Source organism: Calliphora vicina, chromosome 2 (assembly GCF_958450345.1).
Source record: "Calliphora vicina chromosome 2, idCalVici1.1, whole genome shotgun sequence".
In the NCBI taxonomy this organism is placed as follows: domain Eukaryota; kingdom Metazoa; phylum Arthropoda; class Insecta; order Diptera; family Calliphoridae; genus Calliphora; species Calliphora vicina.
This window is the reverse complement of record NC_088781.1, coordinates 44154815-44168654: the sequence shown is the minus strand read 5'-3', so window position 1 is coordinate 44168654 and position 13840 is coordinate 44154815.

Below are 13840 nucleotides of genomic sequence, written 5' to 3'. Positions count from 1 at the left end.
TTGTTCGATCTACTGTCCAGTCGACAACGAATTGATGTGCCCTTGCCGAAGAGCGTGTGTTGCGTAAAGATCTACGGGTTTCGGGAACAAGTTCCCTAATTTCAGCAGAGCACATACCATTGTAGTATCGGTAGATCAGTGAAACACAACCCACATTGCGACGATGTTCCAGTGAGTCAATAGAGCTGGATACCCTACTGTCACCGATAAGCATCTTCGCCCTCTCCTGTACGTGGTCGAGTAACTCCAAAATAGACTTCGAAGCACCGGCCCACACATGAGAGTTGTATTCCATTTTAGGTCGGATATAAGTGGTGTAAATAGTAAGGAGATCAGATGGAGTGAAGTATTCCTTACCGTTTAGAAAACCAAGGCACTTGAATGCTTCTTTCGACACTCGAAAAATGTGTTTTGTCCAGCGGACATCGCACTGAATACTCATGCCTAGAACATCAAGAGCTTCTGATTCCTTAATATTTACACCACCCATAAAAACAGATGGAGCAACATGATCTGTTGTGCGTTTGTGGGTTAACATACAACATTGAGTCTTGCGCGCATTAAAATCGACTCTATTCGCACAACCCCATATTCTGCATATGATTTGAGCCTGTTTTTGACACTGTACTGTCTAGATAGCAGAAGTTTCTACGTATTCAATTGGTTGGCCTTGTGGCATGATGTTGGTTTGGTTTTCTTGATATTTATCTCAAGTCCAACATTGCGTGCTAATCTTTCCAAATCTTCTCTTTTGCTTGCATGTTGGAGACCTTGTGCGAGAGTAGGCAAATATCATCCGCATAATCCAAATCATCGAGTTGGCATGATAGCCTCCATGTTATTCCTCTTTAAGCAACTTCATATTTTGTATGACCACAAAGAACCAGAGTATCAAGTTTTAACAAATTTGGAAAGGGGAAGGTTCGATGCCTTGTCGCAAATTTGTATTTCCGCCCATTTAACGTAAAGGTCTGGATCGTTTCCGAAGTATTGTTCTTTAAAGGCAACTTTTAATAGCAGCATCTATTAAACCAATTGATATTGTTATGACATCGACCCAAGTTCCAACATATTTCAATTCTGCCCATCTTCCCTATATGTAGAGACAATTGTCCATTCTTGTTTATATCTACTACTCCTCATTCGTTTAGGAAATTTGATCATCTCCATGTTTAAACTCATTTCATAATTGTTATACATTTAAATTTCTTTTTTCTTTCAACATTTTTACATCTTTTCAATGTAAATTACAAAAATTCCAATTACGTCTGCTAAAATAGAAATATAAAAATTCAATAATTTCAAAAATGTATTTTAAATAAAACCACATATTTGAAAATATATGTATGAAGAAAAAAAAAATGTCCAGTGAAAAGTTGTCTGATCAAATGGACAACTTTTTTTTGTTGGTTTTTTTAAATTTTAACAATTTCAGCAATTGATATAAATAAAGATAAAGATGAAAAAAAAGTCAACAAATAGTGTTTGAAAAAAAGGGAAAAATGTTTGCACCAACATGCGGAAATATTCATTACAACAAGTCGAGTGACTAACTGCACCGCACTTTCTTACGCACAAAATAATGCGCAACAAACACATTTACACTCTCTTTTAGATTGAAAAATGAAAAGTGCGTGAGTTGGCAACAGGCTGCAAAAGAAAAAAAAAACAAATCTGACAAAGAGTTGCATACTAATATACAATAATAACTAAAACTACTACATACTACTATTTATTTAATACTACGCGTACCAGTAGTATTGCCAGTAGTTGTATTTGACTAATCATAACTTGTAGCTAAAATGCCGGTTACAAATAGTTAAAACGGCTGCTCCATGTATTCGCTAAACTGCTCTAATAAATTTTTATTGAACACAAAACACCGTAGCGTAGCGTTCAGGAAAATGAAACTCAAAATTGATTGCTAATGTTTGAAAGCCAAACATCAGCAAACAAAACATGAATGCAGAAATATTTTTGAAAATAAAAAACGTACTATAATGAACCACGCTTCTGGTGATAATTTCAAACATTACACCATTTGCAAAACTAAAATCAAATTATTGCTACTCTTACACTCATACAAAAAAGATTAGTGGTAGAAAAACCAACAACGATATTTTGTAACTTTGAGTATCATCCCTATGATGACTATTTGTCCTCCGGACTCTTCTTAAAAATCTGTTGACTTCCTTTGACTTTCTAATTCATAATTCGAGCAGCAAAATATAAGCAGTCAGTCAATTATACAAAAAGAGAAAATATTTTAGGATTCTTCTTCTTCAATGTCGAGTAAAATTTATCGCCGTTTTCTTAGTTAAGATTATGGCATTTTATAATAATTTTGATAACGAAATTATGTTTTCTTTGATCACGAATAACCTGTTGTATCCAATTGATCATATGCATGAAATGGCGATATCGCACGGTCAAACCGTCAGATTTGAAGTCATCGGTCGATTGCGGTTTTTGATAGACACATATCTTCCACGTCCATATCGTTCTATTCCGGTCAAAAGAAATTAATTATTATTGGTTTGTGCCGCTCCCCTTTGATGGCTTCACCAACTCCAGTTTTGAAGAAATAGGAACCAATGATGTCAACGGCTAAAAATCAACTCCGAACCTTAACTTTTTGTGAACCTCTGCGTATTTACAGCATTGGGCAATCTCAGAGGTTTCAGCTTGAAGTTCACAAAACCTACACGCTCATTCGCAACACTAGCTACAATAACTTGGTGATACCTAAACCATAGTGTCCGGTGAACGATCCAGTAAATATTATCAATTCACCCTTTCTGAGCGATAGCAACAATTGAGATCTACGTCTGGACAGAGTAATGAACCTTTTGGACTGTCTAAGTCCTGGCAAGATCTTCAACATGTTAAAAATATCCAAACCGAAGAATCCTTGGATTTCAATTACCCTTCGGCACAGTTAAAGTCTTATCATTTGTTAGTCTACTAAACCTGGTTCGAGCTGTGGGCCTGTTCCTGTAGAGGTGGTGGTCAATTGACATCTCTTAGATAAATGAACACAATTGCAGAATTGAGTGGCCAAAATATGCAATCTTTAATGGGCTGGGTGACACGTTGCTGCATCCTGTTGAAACCAATGATCGTTGAAGTTGATATCTTATATTTTACGGCAAACATTGTCAGTATTTATGGATTTGTGGTAGCCACCATTGATCGAAATTGCGTTGCGATATTCCGTAATAGAGTCGTACAATACAGCAGCACACGCGATAAACACAGAAATTCTATTACGATGGGTATTCTGATCTACAAAATCAATCGTATGGAAATATTGTTAAATCTCTTGATGGTCTGAGTGATGCTGAGAAGTCAAGATCATTAGATAATATTCCAGTAAACATCTATCTTAGAGCATCAAGTGAACACCCAGTTGTCCGAATACATCTGACTTGTTCTCCTCACTACATAAATATTAGGACCACAATATATATATAAAGATGGGATTTGCCTCCAGTATAGCTTGCGGAGTGCATCATCAGTATTTGAAGAACATAATTATGTCGGTACTGAGTATAAAGTAGAAATATATGTCTTCGACGTTCACAGCTCTTTACCCAATCTATTGAGATCATTTTTTGTAGACAACTTTTGCTACTGGTTATCTGGTCGGGTTTCTAAGTTGAACGATTTCTCAACGATCTGCAGTGTAACTTATATACTTATATTTCGGTTAGTTTGAAGTATAAGAGAACAATAATAACATCAGTTCATAAGCTCAATTCCTTTGCAATCTTGTTTTAGTCGTTCTACTTTATTTTATTGGCGTAATTTTGTATAAGTTTTCAGGGTAGAAATCCATTTAAGAATGAAGAAAATGCAAGTTGTTACTGTTTCTATTACAAACATAAAGTTCAATAACGCTCTAGAGTAATTCCTGGCCGATGCCCAATTGGAAAAGATATTGTTTTTCATTAATTTAATAATATCTGATCCAACAAAAACGTTTTCTTCTCTTCAGGTGATCTTGCAGATATTGGAAGCTAAGTCTATTCAACATCATTTACGACAATTTTTTCTAAGTTGTCAGGGAAGAATACGCATTCAACGATATTCGAACAATTATTTTGTAATAATCTTCCAAAAGATATGCAATAATTTGCTTTTAGCTAATTTGGATTATTCCCATGTTGGGGATTCCTTTGCTTATAAGCATTTAGTAAAGTTATCGTCCATTATTAAACTTATTATATTTGATCCAATAAATGTTCAGCAAACATGAGAAATGAAAGTAATCTGACCTGATTTCCGAAATGAGTTATCTGTTTCCAAGGGTCTAGTCCAGAATTAAATTTCGGCACTTTATCTTTCTAAAATGTCAGAAAGCATGTGTGGCATAAGCTCTCTGATCCTATATTATCTGGGAAAAATTACCTATTCAGTTTTCTTTGAACGGCAATGGGCTGACGATGATGTCATGTTAATATATGTAAAAGTTGTGTAAGTATTTTGTAAAACCAACTGTTAACTCAATTATTTTTTGATTAACATTTAATTTGTTCCTTGGTAAATGGTGTAATTGCGTGTTTGGATGTCGCATTCAATTAAATTATTTACATAATTATATATTATGTCAATATAACTAACTATTGTATGGCTTGTGGTTTTAAGCTCAAGAAATCAAGTAACCACCGCACAATTACGATACTACTGTGCCACACTACATGCAACTAAACAAAGAAAATCAGGCTAAATACAATGGAAAGCTGCAAGTAAATAAATCAAGTATTGTGCTGGTAAATAAGAAAATCTATTTTCCGCCCTTTTCCATAAAACTAAAGTATCTCTGCCTTTGATGTCTTCTCATTACGATAGTTACTTATTGGTTGGATGGTGGTGGTCATCAGCCGAACAAAAGTGTATTTGTTTTGTAAGAAACAGCTTGAAAAGTAGTGTGGTATTTATACAAATGGAATGTACGTATTGACTTATAATTGTTACTTCTTCTACTAGAAAGGTTGTTTTATACAATCAAGTTGATTTAGAAATTATATGCAAAGAATGGTAAATAATGTGGGATATTTTACTACTTGGAAAAAGTTTTTTCCATTCATAAATTCATCTTGGAATGTGTCACATGTTTTCAAAACATATTGGTGTAGGGTCTCATATATTCATCTTCGTTTGTAACCAACAAATCCTCTTACTTTGTTCATGTTTTTCATTTATCCGCCCATATCGTTGTTTACATTTTTTCAATTTTCTGTTACACCTGTGATTCTTGTTGTAAAAATATAATTGCAAACATTTTTGTTTACTTATTGTTTTTGTAGCGATTTGTTTGCTGTAGTTGAGATTTGTTGCAATATTGAAAATTAACAAAAGTTTTTTTCTCAAGCAAATTTTGTAATATTCATACAGCAGACATGGAAAATTGAGATTTTTGAAATGAAACGAACTCTCTAATGAAAATAGTACTTTTTTAAGATTGCAAGTACTGGATGCATGATAAACAGCTATAGAGGGACTGGTGTTGTTATTGGAAGGGAAATTGACACTATTTTAGTATAAGAAGTATTCATTAGCTGAAGACGTAATCTTTAGTATAAGACGTAGTCTTTAGTACAAGACGTAGTATAAGACTTAGTCCTTATTATAAGACTTAGTCTTTAGTATAAGACTTAGTCTTTAGTGTAAGACTTAGTCTTTAGTATAAGACTTAGTCTTTAGTATAAGACTTAGTCTTTAGTATAAGACTTAGTCTTTAGTACAAGACTTAGTCTTTAGTATAAGACTTAGTCTTTAGTATAAGACTTAGTCTTTAGTATAAGACTTAGTCTTTAGTATAAGACTTAGTCTTTAGTATAAGACTTAGTCTTTAGTATAAGACTTAGTCTTTAGTATAAGACTTAGTCTTTAGTATAAGACTTAGTCTTTAGTATAAGACTTAGTCTTTAGTATAAGACTTAGTCTTTAGTACAAGACTTAGTCTTTAGTATAAGACTTAGTCTTTAGTATAAGACTTAGTCTTTAGTATAAGACTTAGTCTTTAGTATAAGACTTAGTCTTTAGTATAAGACTTAGTCTTTAGTATAAGACTTAGTCTTTAGTATAAGACTTAGTCTTTAGTATAAGACTTAGTCTTTAGTATAAGACTTAGTCTTTAGTATAAGACTTAGTCTTTAGTATAAGACTTAGTCTTTAGTATAAGACTTAGTCTTTAGTATAAGACTTAGTCTTTAGTATAAGACTTAGTCTTTAGTATAAGACTTAGTCTTTAGTATAAGGCTTAGCTTTAATATAAGACTTTGTCTTTAGTATAAGACTTAGTCTTTAGTATAAGACTAAGTCTTTAGTATAAGACTAAGTCTTTAGTATAAGACTTAGTCTTTAGTATAAGACTTAGTCTTCACTATAAGACATAGACTTTAGTATAAGACTTAGTCTTTAGTATAAGACTTAGTCTTTAGTATAAGACTTAGTCTTTAGTATAAGACTTAGTCTTTAGTATAAGACTTAGTCTTTAGTATAAGACTTAGTCTTTAGTATAAGACTTAGTCTTTAGTATAAGACTTAGTCTTTAGTATAAGACTTTGTCTTTAGTATAAGACTTAGTCTTTAGTATAAGACTTAGTCTTTAGTATAAGACTTAGTCTTTAGTATAAGACTTAGTCTTTAGTATAAGACTTAGTCTTTAGTATAAGACTTAGTCTTTAGTATAAGACTTAGTCTTTAGTATAAGACTTAGTCTTTAGTATAAGACTTAGTCTTTAGTATAAGACTTAGTCTTTAGTATAAGACTTAGTCTTTAGTATAAGACTTAGTCTTTAGTATAAGACTTAGTCTTTAGTATAAGACTTAGTCTTTAGTATAAGACTTAGTCTTTAGTATAAGACTTAGTCTTTAGTATAAGACTTAGTCTTTAGTATAAGACTTAGTCTTTAGTATAAGACTTAGTCTTTAGTATAAGACTTAGTCTTTAGTATAAGACTTAGTCTTTAGTATAAGACTTAGTCTTTAGTATAAGACTTAGTTTTTAGTATAAGACTTAGTCTTTAGTATAAGACTTAGTCCTTAGTATAAGACTTAGTCTTTATCATAAGACGTAGCCTTTAGCATAAGACGTAGTCTTTAACACAGGACGTAGTCTTTAGCATAAGACGTAGTCTTTAGCGTAAGACGTAGTATTTAGCATAAGACGTAGACTTTAGCATAAGACGTAGCCTTTAGCATAAGACGTAGTCTTTAACATAGGACGTAGTCTTTAGCATATGACGTAGTCTTTAGCATAAGACGTAGTCTTTAGCATAAGACGTAGTCTTTAGCATAAGACGTATAAGACTCTTGAACAACGCTACCAAATTATCCAAATTTTCTGTTTTATCAAAGTTTTGTTCAGTTTTGTTTTTTGTAGTTTAAGTGGCCCAAAATAGGACATTCAGAATTAATTTCGTCAAGAACAGCCGCGGAGGGAATATGCCTGAAATCTTTTTAATGATGGACGTCCAATTTTGGATAAATAAGGTTCGATGATGTCATCAGCCTGTAAACCGCACTAAATGGTATATTTTTCTGGATGTAATGGAGTCTGTAGGGTCTGTTGTGGATTGGCAATTTTGTTTAATAAACAACCCCTTTAAGCCAATCACGAAGTCGTCTATAAGTTGCACGAATCGATGACTGATTTTCAAAGTATAGTTGAATAATTTGGTGGCATTGTTCAAGCGTATACCAATTCATTATGATTTGCTAGAGTATACTGATCATAAATGTCAATAAGTGTGCGGAGTATAACAGTTCGTTGGACAGTTAACACTTTCGTAAGTTCTATGGGTTTTAAAAAACACCCTTTATAAAAATCGGCTTTTAGTATAAGACACAGTAAATAAATAGAATAGTACTGAATTTTCCATCCCCGTCGTACGTTATTTAGATTTGAGTCAATATTTGCCTGACAAACAAATGGTTAAAGTCTATTTGTAACCAGAGATTTATGTTTGAAAAACTCTTATAAATTGTTTAAACATCTCTGATTAATTTCATTGAAGCTGAAAAGATGTAAATTAGTTGCAACAATTTTAAGCGAACAGTAAATTGTTAAATAAAGTTGATTGGGAGATTTTCAGTGATATTTTTTTTTAATATAGATAATTAAGATGCCAAATTGGTTTTGAAACAATCAATTAATCAATCAATCAATTTCATTCAATACTCTAGTTTAATAGATGTTTGGTAAATTAAAACTTTTTTAAAATTCAATGTTTTTTAATATTTAATTTTTAAGAAATTCTTGAGTTTGTCATTACTTTGGATTCAAACAGTTTGTGCTACAAATTTATTATCAATCATTCACTCTGCACCCAGTATTACCCAGTAGAGTACGAGTGGGTATATAATAATATTATTAATCAAACTTGTTGATACGCGTTGATATGAACCACCTGTTGTTAGTAGTCGATAGTAGCCTGAAACTGAAAGATTATCAAATTATTATTTTATGCAAGAATCTATTAAATATTATTAACAAATTTCAAATACACCCCCTGCAATAAGGCACACACAAAAAAAAAATCTCAAAAAATTTCCATAAATAATTAAAATTTTGCGCCAAAATATTACAAATTTTACAAAAAGTGAATATTTGTAACCGGCTTCATGATTTAAAATCATGTTGTACGATTGTTACATAATAATAATGCAATTTTAAGTGCCAATTATTGTTGTAGACAGTTGTGTGGCAGCAACAGACAACAGTAAGAGAAAGAGAAGGAGACAGAAGCCAGTCAGCATCCAGAGTCACCAAGAAATAGTACAAAAAAAAAAATAAAAGAAAAATCAAAAAGTTAACAACCGATATTAACGGATTAAAATAAAACAGCACAACTGCACGTTCGAAATTTAACAAGTGACCATGTGATTTTACAAAAACAAACCAAAACCAAAAGACTGGGAATGACAGTGTGACATACGAAGTGAGAGACGCAAACACTTTTATGCAGTCAAAAGGACGGTTAGATGGGCGTATGGATGAAGCGGTCATGGCAAAAAAAAAAGATTGTAAAAAAACTTACATCTTCTACTAAAACTGGAATTTTACATTCATTCATTTGTTTGTTGGTTTGAGTTGGTTTTTTGTGGTCTACGGAGATGCATTCAATATAAACTACCACAGAGCTGCAACAATTTACTCAATATTATGCAAGGTTTTTTCTTTCTTTAGCTTCTTTTTAACATTATTGCTTTATGCAGATGTGTAAAGTTGAAATTTATTTAAAGAAGAATTATTATACTAAAATGTAGTCTTTAGTATGACGTAGCCTTTAGTAAGACGTAGTCTTTAGTAAGACACAATCTTTAGTAAGACGTAGTCTTTAGTAAGACGCAATCTTTAGTAAGACGTAGTCTTTAGCAAGACCAAGTCTTTAGTAAGACGAAGTCTTTAGTAAGACGTAGTTTTTAGTCTAAGACGTAGTCTTTCGTCTAAGACGTAGTCTTTCATCTAAAACGTACTATTTCGTCTAACGTACTCTTTCGTCTAACGTACTCTTTCGTCTAAAACGTACTCTTTCGTCTAAAATGTACTCTTTCGTCTAAGACGTAGTCTTTCATCTAAGACGTAGTCTTTAGTCGAATACGTAGTCTATAGTCGAAGACGTAGTCTTTAGTGGAAGACGTAGTCTTTAGTCTACCATTTATTTCGTTAATAATGAATTCATTCCTTTAATATACTGTTTAATATTAACTTTTATTTTTCATGCAAAAATAAACTAAATTGCAATAAACTACTCGAAGACAGAGACAAAAAGTAAAAAAGCGAAACACAAATTCAATGAAATAAAGAAGTCTGAAAACATCATTATGAAGATGGTAAATTAAATAGAGTTTTTGCTAAATTAAACAAAAAAGAAATATTCATAATAAAAAAAATATTTAGGTCACTAGGTTCATAAACAGGAGATGACGATTTTTTTTAAATAAATGTAGTTTTTTTGATACAAAACAATTTATGTTGCCGATGAAAAATGTTGCTCAGATACTTTTAAAACAAAACTGAAACATGTTTTTTAGATTATTTCTTATATTAAATTTTAAAACATGACTTAACATATTATGTGGAAATTATTTAACTGAAAGGGTTTTTCAAATTGATAATTTATGTCTTAATTTTTGTATTTGTTTGTTTGTTTTCGGTATTAAAACCTTGATTCATCTCTGCTTTTCAAACCATCTTCAATTTTAGACAATCATTTAATCTTTGCAGTTTTATTTTATTAATACTCAGCTTAATATTTGTTTACATTTGTTCGTTTAATTTTTCAATGCTCATAATTTGTGCTAATTGTTTGCACTTACACACGTACTCGAGTGTACCATGCCCAAGTACACTCGAAGAAATCACTCTATCACTCGTTAATGAAAGTAAGTATTCAAGTTCATACGCGTACTCGAAATGATCTACTTATGCCGTCATTAATCTACTAAAAATAAAATAAATCATAATGTGTGTGTCTCCATGTGCTGGTTTATTTTTAAGCCAAAAATTATAAAAAAAAATAAACATTTAAATAGCGTGAAGATTAATAAAAATAAAGAAATTAAATAAAAGGTCAGTTTTAAAGATGAGTAAATAAATAATGATTGTAATTTTTAGTGTAAATATGGTACAAGTGTGAATGAAAACTGGAAAGACAAAGCTGAGGTACGAAAAATCAATTATTTTTTATTAAGGAATACAAATAGAAGTCAACAGTCTCTAATTTGATATGATACAATCTTTTGTCTTTAATATAAGAAAGACTTAGTCTTTAGTACAAGACTTAGTCTTTAGTATAAGACTTAGTCTTTAGTATAAGACTAAGTCTTTAGTATAAGACTTAGTCTTTAGTATAAGACTAAGTCTTTAGTATAAGACTAAGTCTTTAGTATAAGACTAAATATATGAGACATGATATATGTAAGTATCTTCTTTAGCCCAGCCATTTCGAGTTTGTATGGTTGCCGGAACATGAGGGAATTCGAAGTAATGAAATGGTTCTGCATTGGACGAAACTGTAGGAACGCTTTAGTTGCGGTATCGAATATGATCAATGGATGGATATTCAGAGAAACGGAACAATTGGCTCTCTTGGCTCTGGGTAGCAACTTGATCTGACTTCTTATAGACACATAATGGACATAGAGTGGAAATGAATGTGTAAACGACATGATAACTATTTCAGAAGAGAATGTAGAGGAGCGCCGACTAAAATTAGCGTTTATTAAAAATTTGAACTGTCTCAAAAATGTGTCGTATGTAGGAATCTGGTCAGATTTGTCAAAATTTAACATTTCTGATCTATACATACACACTCTAATAAATTTTCATGTAAATTTCCTACATTAATAGTAGGAAACTTTTCTCCTTCTATAATTAGGGTAAAAATCAGGGTTTCGATATTCAGCTCTAGCAACATATTTCTTACATTTGACTATGCAATAAATATGAAATTATCTCATTTCATCACAATCAGCTAATATAAATATTCATACTGTTCGTTCGTATTACTATTAAAATTGCAATGCTAGTCTGCAATATTTAGTAGCAAACACAATCCATTGCATATCCACCAAAATATATCTTCGTGCTTTAGTAGCACACACAGTTTTTTTGTCGTGCTAATTTGCACTCCATTCGTTTTATTTTGTTGTGCTGGCAAACTTTTCTAGCAAAAATACACACTTCTGTAGTTGTGCTATAGCACAATTGACATTTCTGCAATTGATGCTATCAGTTGCTGTTCTTGATAAGTGCATAACAACATATCAGTAAACACACCCAATGTACAGTTGGGCAGAATCAAAATTTTTTTGAAATAAATCTGGCATTTCTTAACGGCTGATCTGATCAGGATAAAATTTGACGTGGGCGTAGCCAAGGAGTATTCGAGTTTAAATTATTGAAATGGGCCCTACAAATGCCCCAGAGGCGGCGCTATGGGGGCTCAGAATAGGGTACCTTCGACATGCAAAATTTTTAAACACGTCCCATTTTTTTGTTTCCCATTCGATTTCAAAGAGTTTTATATGTTTTGAAAGCGCTCGCCTATGTCTTGAAAAAATATGCTTGCGCGTGCTATTTATCTCTAATACTTTTCGAGTTATAGGCATTTCAAAATTGAAATTTTAAAATTTTGCCATACCTTGGTCCGCTTTTTTAAAAATATAGGTCGTACTTTTTAAATTATCAGTAATATACAAAATATTTCAGAGTAATATCGATTATAGATCCAAAAATAAACGATTTTCAATTTAAGAATTCAAAAAATAGTAGATTTTTGCTGTTTTTTGGATGAAAAGGTGACTTAACTCTTTTTTATTAAAAAAAAACTTTCTTTAAGAACATATAACAATTTTATGTTTTTCTGTAAGGTAGCTTTACAGAGAACATTTTGGTATAAAAAACATGTCCTATTTTTGGAACATCTTGCCCTTTCGTCCTGCGGAATTTGACCTATTTTTTGATAAAAATTTCAACTTTGGGCCACATGTTCTAAAATCCCAAAGTTGGGATCAAAAAACGGAAAGCAGCTTTAGAAACCTTGATGTGTTCCCTATTTATCCCCAAAGTATTTTCCCCGCCCCGAAGGAAATGTAGACCCTATGGTTAAAATTATAAAAAATACCATTTTCGGGATTTTCGCTTAAATTTTTAGGAATTGTGGCATTCCTTTTGACCTTTTGAAAAGTTTTTTTACACTTTGTTATTTATAATGAAAAATTGGAAAAAACGTTGAAAATTTCATTGAGTTTTGCTAATAAATAAAGATTTTATTACATATTTATTGAGTTTCTAAAACTAAAATTTTTATCAAAATTTTAATAGGATTGCAAATACATATTAGGAACAATTTGATCCACATTTATTCCGAACATTTTTTTTCTTGTTTAGATATTTTAATTTTTGGTCTTACAAAAAAAATGCAAGTCAATATCTCAGTTAGATTCAAAAATATTTACACTAATGAATAATAGTTATTTAGTATTACATACTTGACAATAAAATAACTAGCAGCATCCAAATAGCCAAAAAACAAGAAATATCAATGCAACCATAGCAGAGCAACCAAAGAAATGTAAATTGCTGCCAGAGAAAATTGCTAGCAGAACAAAACAAAAACGAATGCTGACGCGCAATATTAGTTCGGCAAAAAAGTGTGTATGCTGCTATAGCAAGAACATATATTTGGGTTGTTGTGGTACAATAACGAGTTGACAACTGGTTGTATCTGCTACTAGAAATTGCAAACTAACATTGCAATTTGTATAGTAATATATGAATAGTACATCAAATTTATATTAGCAGAGTTATACAAAATTATAATAGTAACTATATTTTTAGTATGCAGATTGATAAAAATGTATATTTACTGCAATTGACGGCTAATATAGTAGCAATTGTAAACCCTGGTAAAAATACATGTTGTGTGTAAATTCAAATATTTTTTTATAATAAATGATTTTTGTTTTTTTTAGAAATAAAATTTTGACAATTTGTATATTAAACGTTTGAATTACTTTACACACTTTATGTGTAAAACTTCAATTTATGCACAATATATGTAATTTTAAATATAAAATGCTTATTATATTATAAAAATTTAAAATAAAACATTTTGTTTGTATTTTTGCTGAAAAAAGTATGTAATTGATTTTGATAAACATATTGTGCTTAAATTTACGCATATTGTGTAAGTTTACATGCAAACTTACTTACTTTATAGTAGTATATTTACATGCATTTTTTAGAGTGCATATTTATTACTTCACTTTGGAATTTGATCTACTATGACCCCAAGGTTGGCCAGTGCAGACCTATGTAAATGAT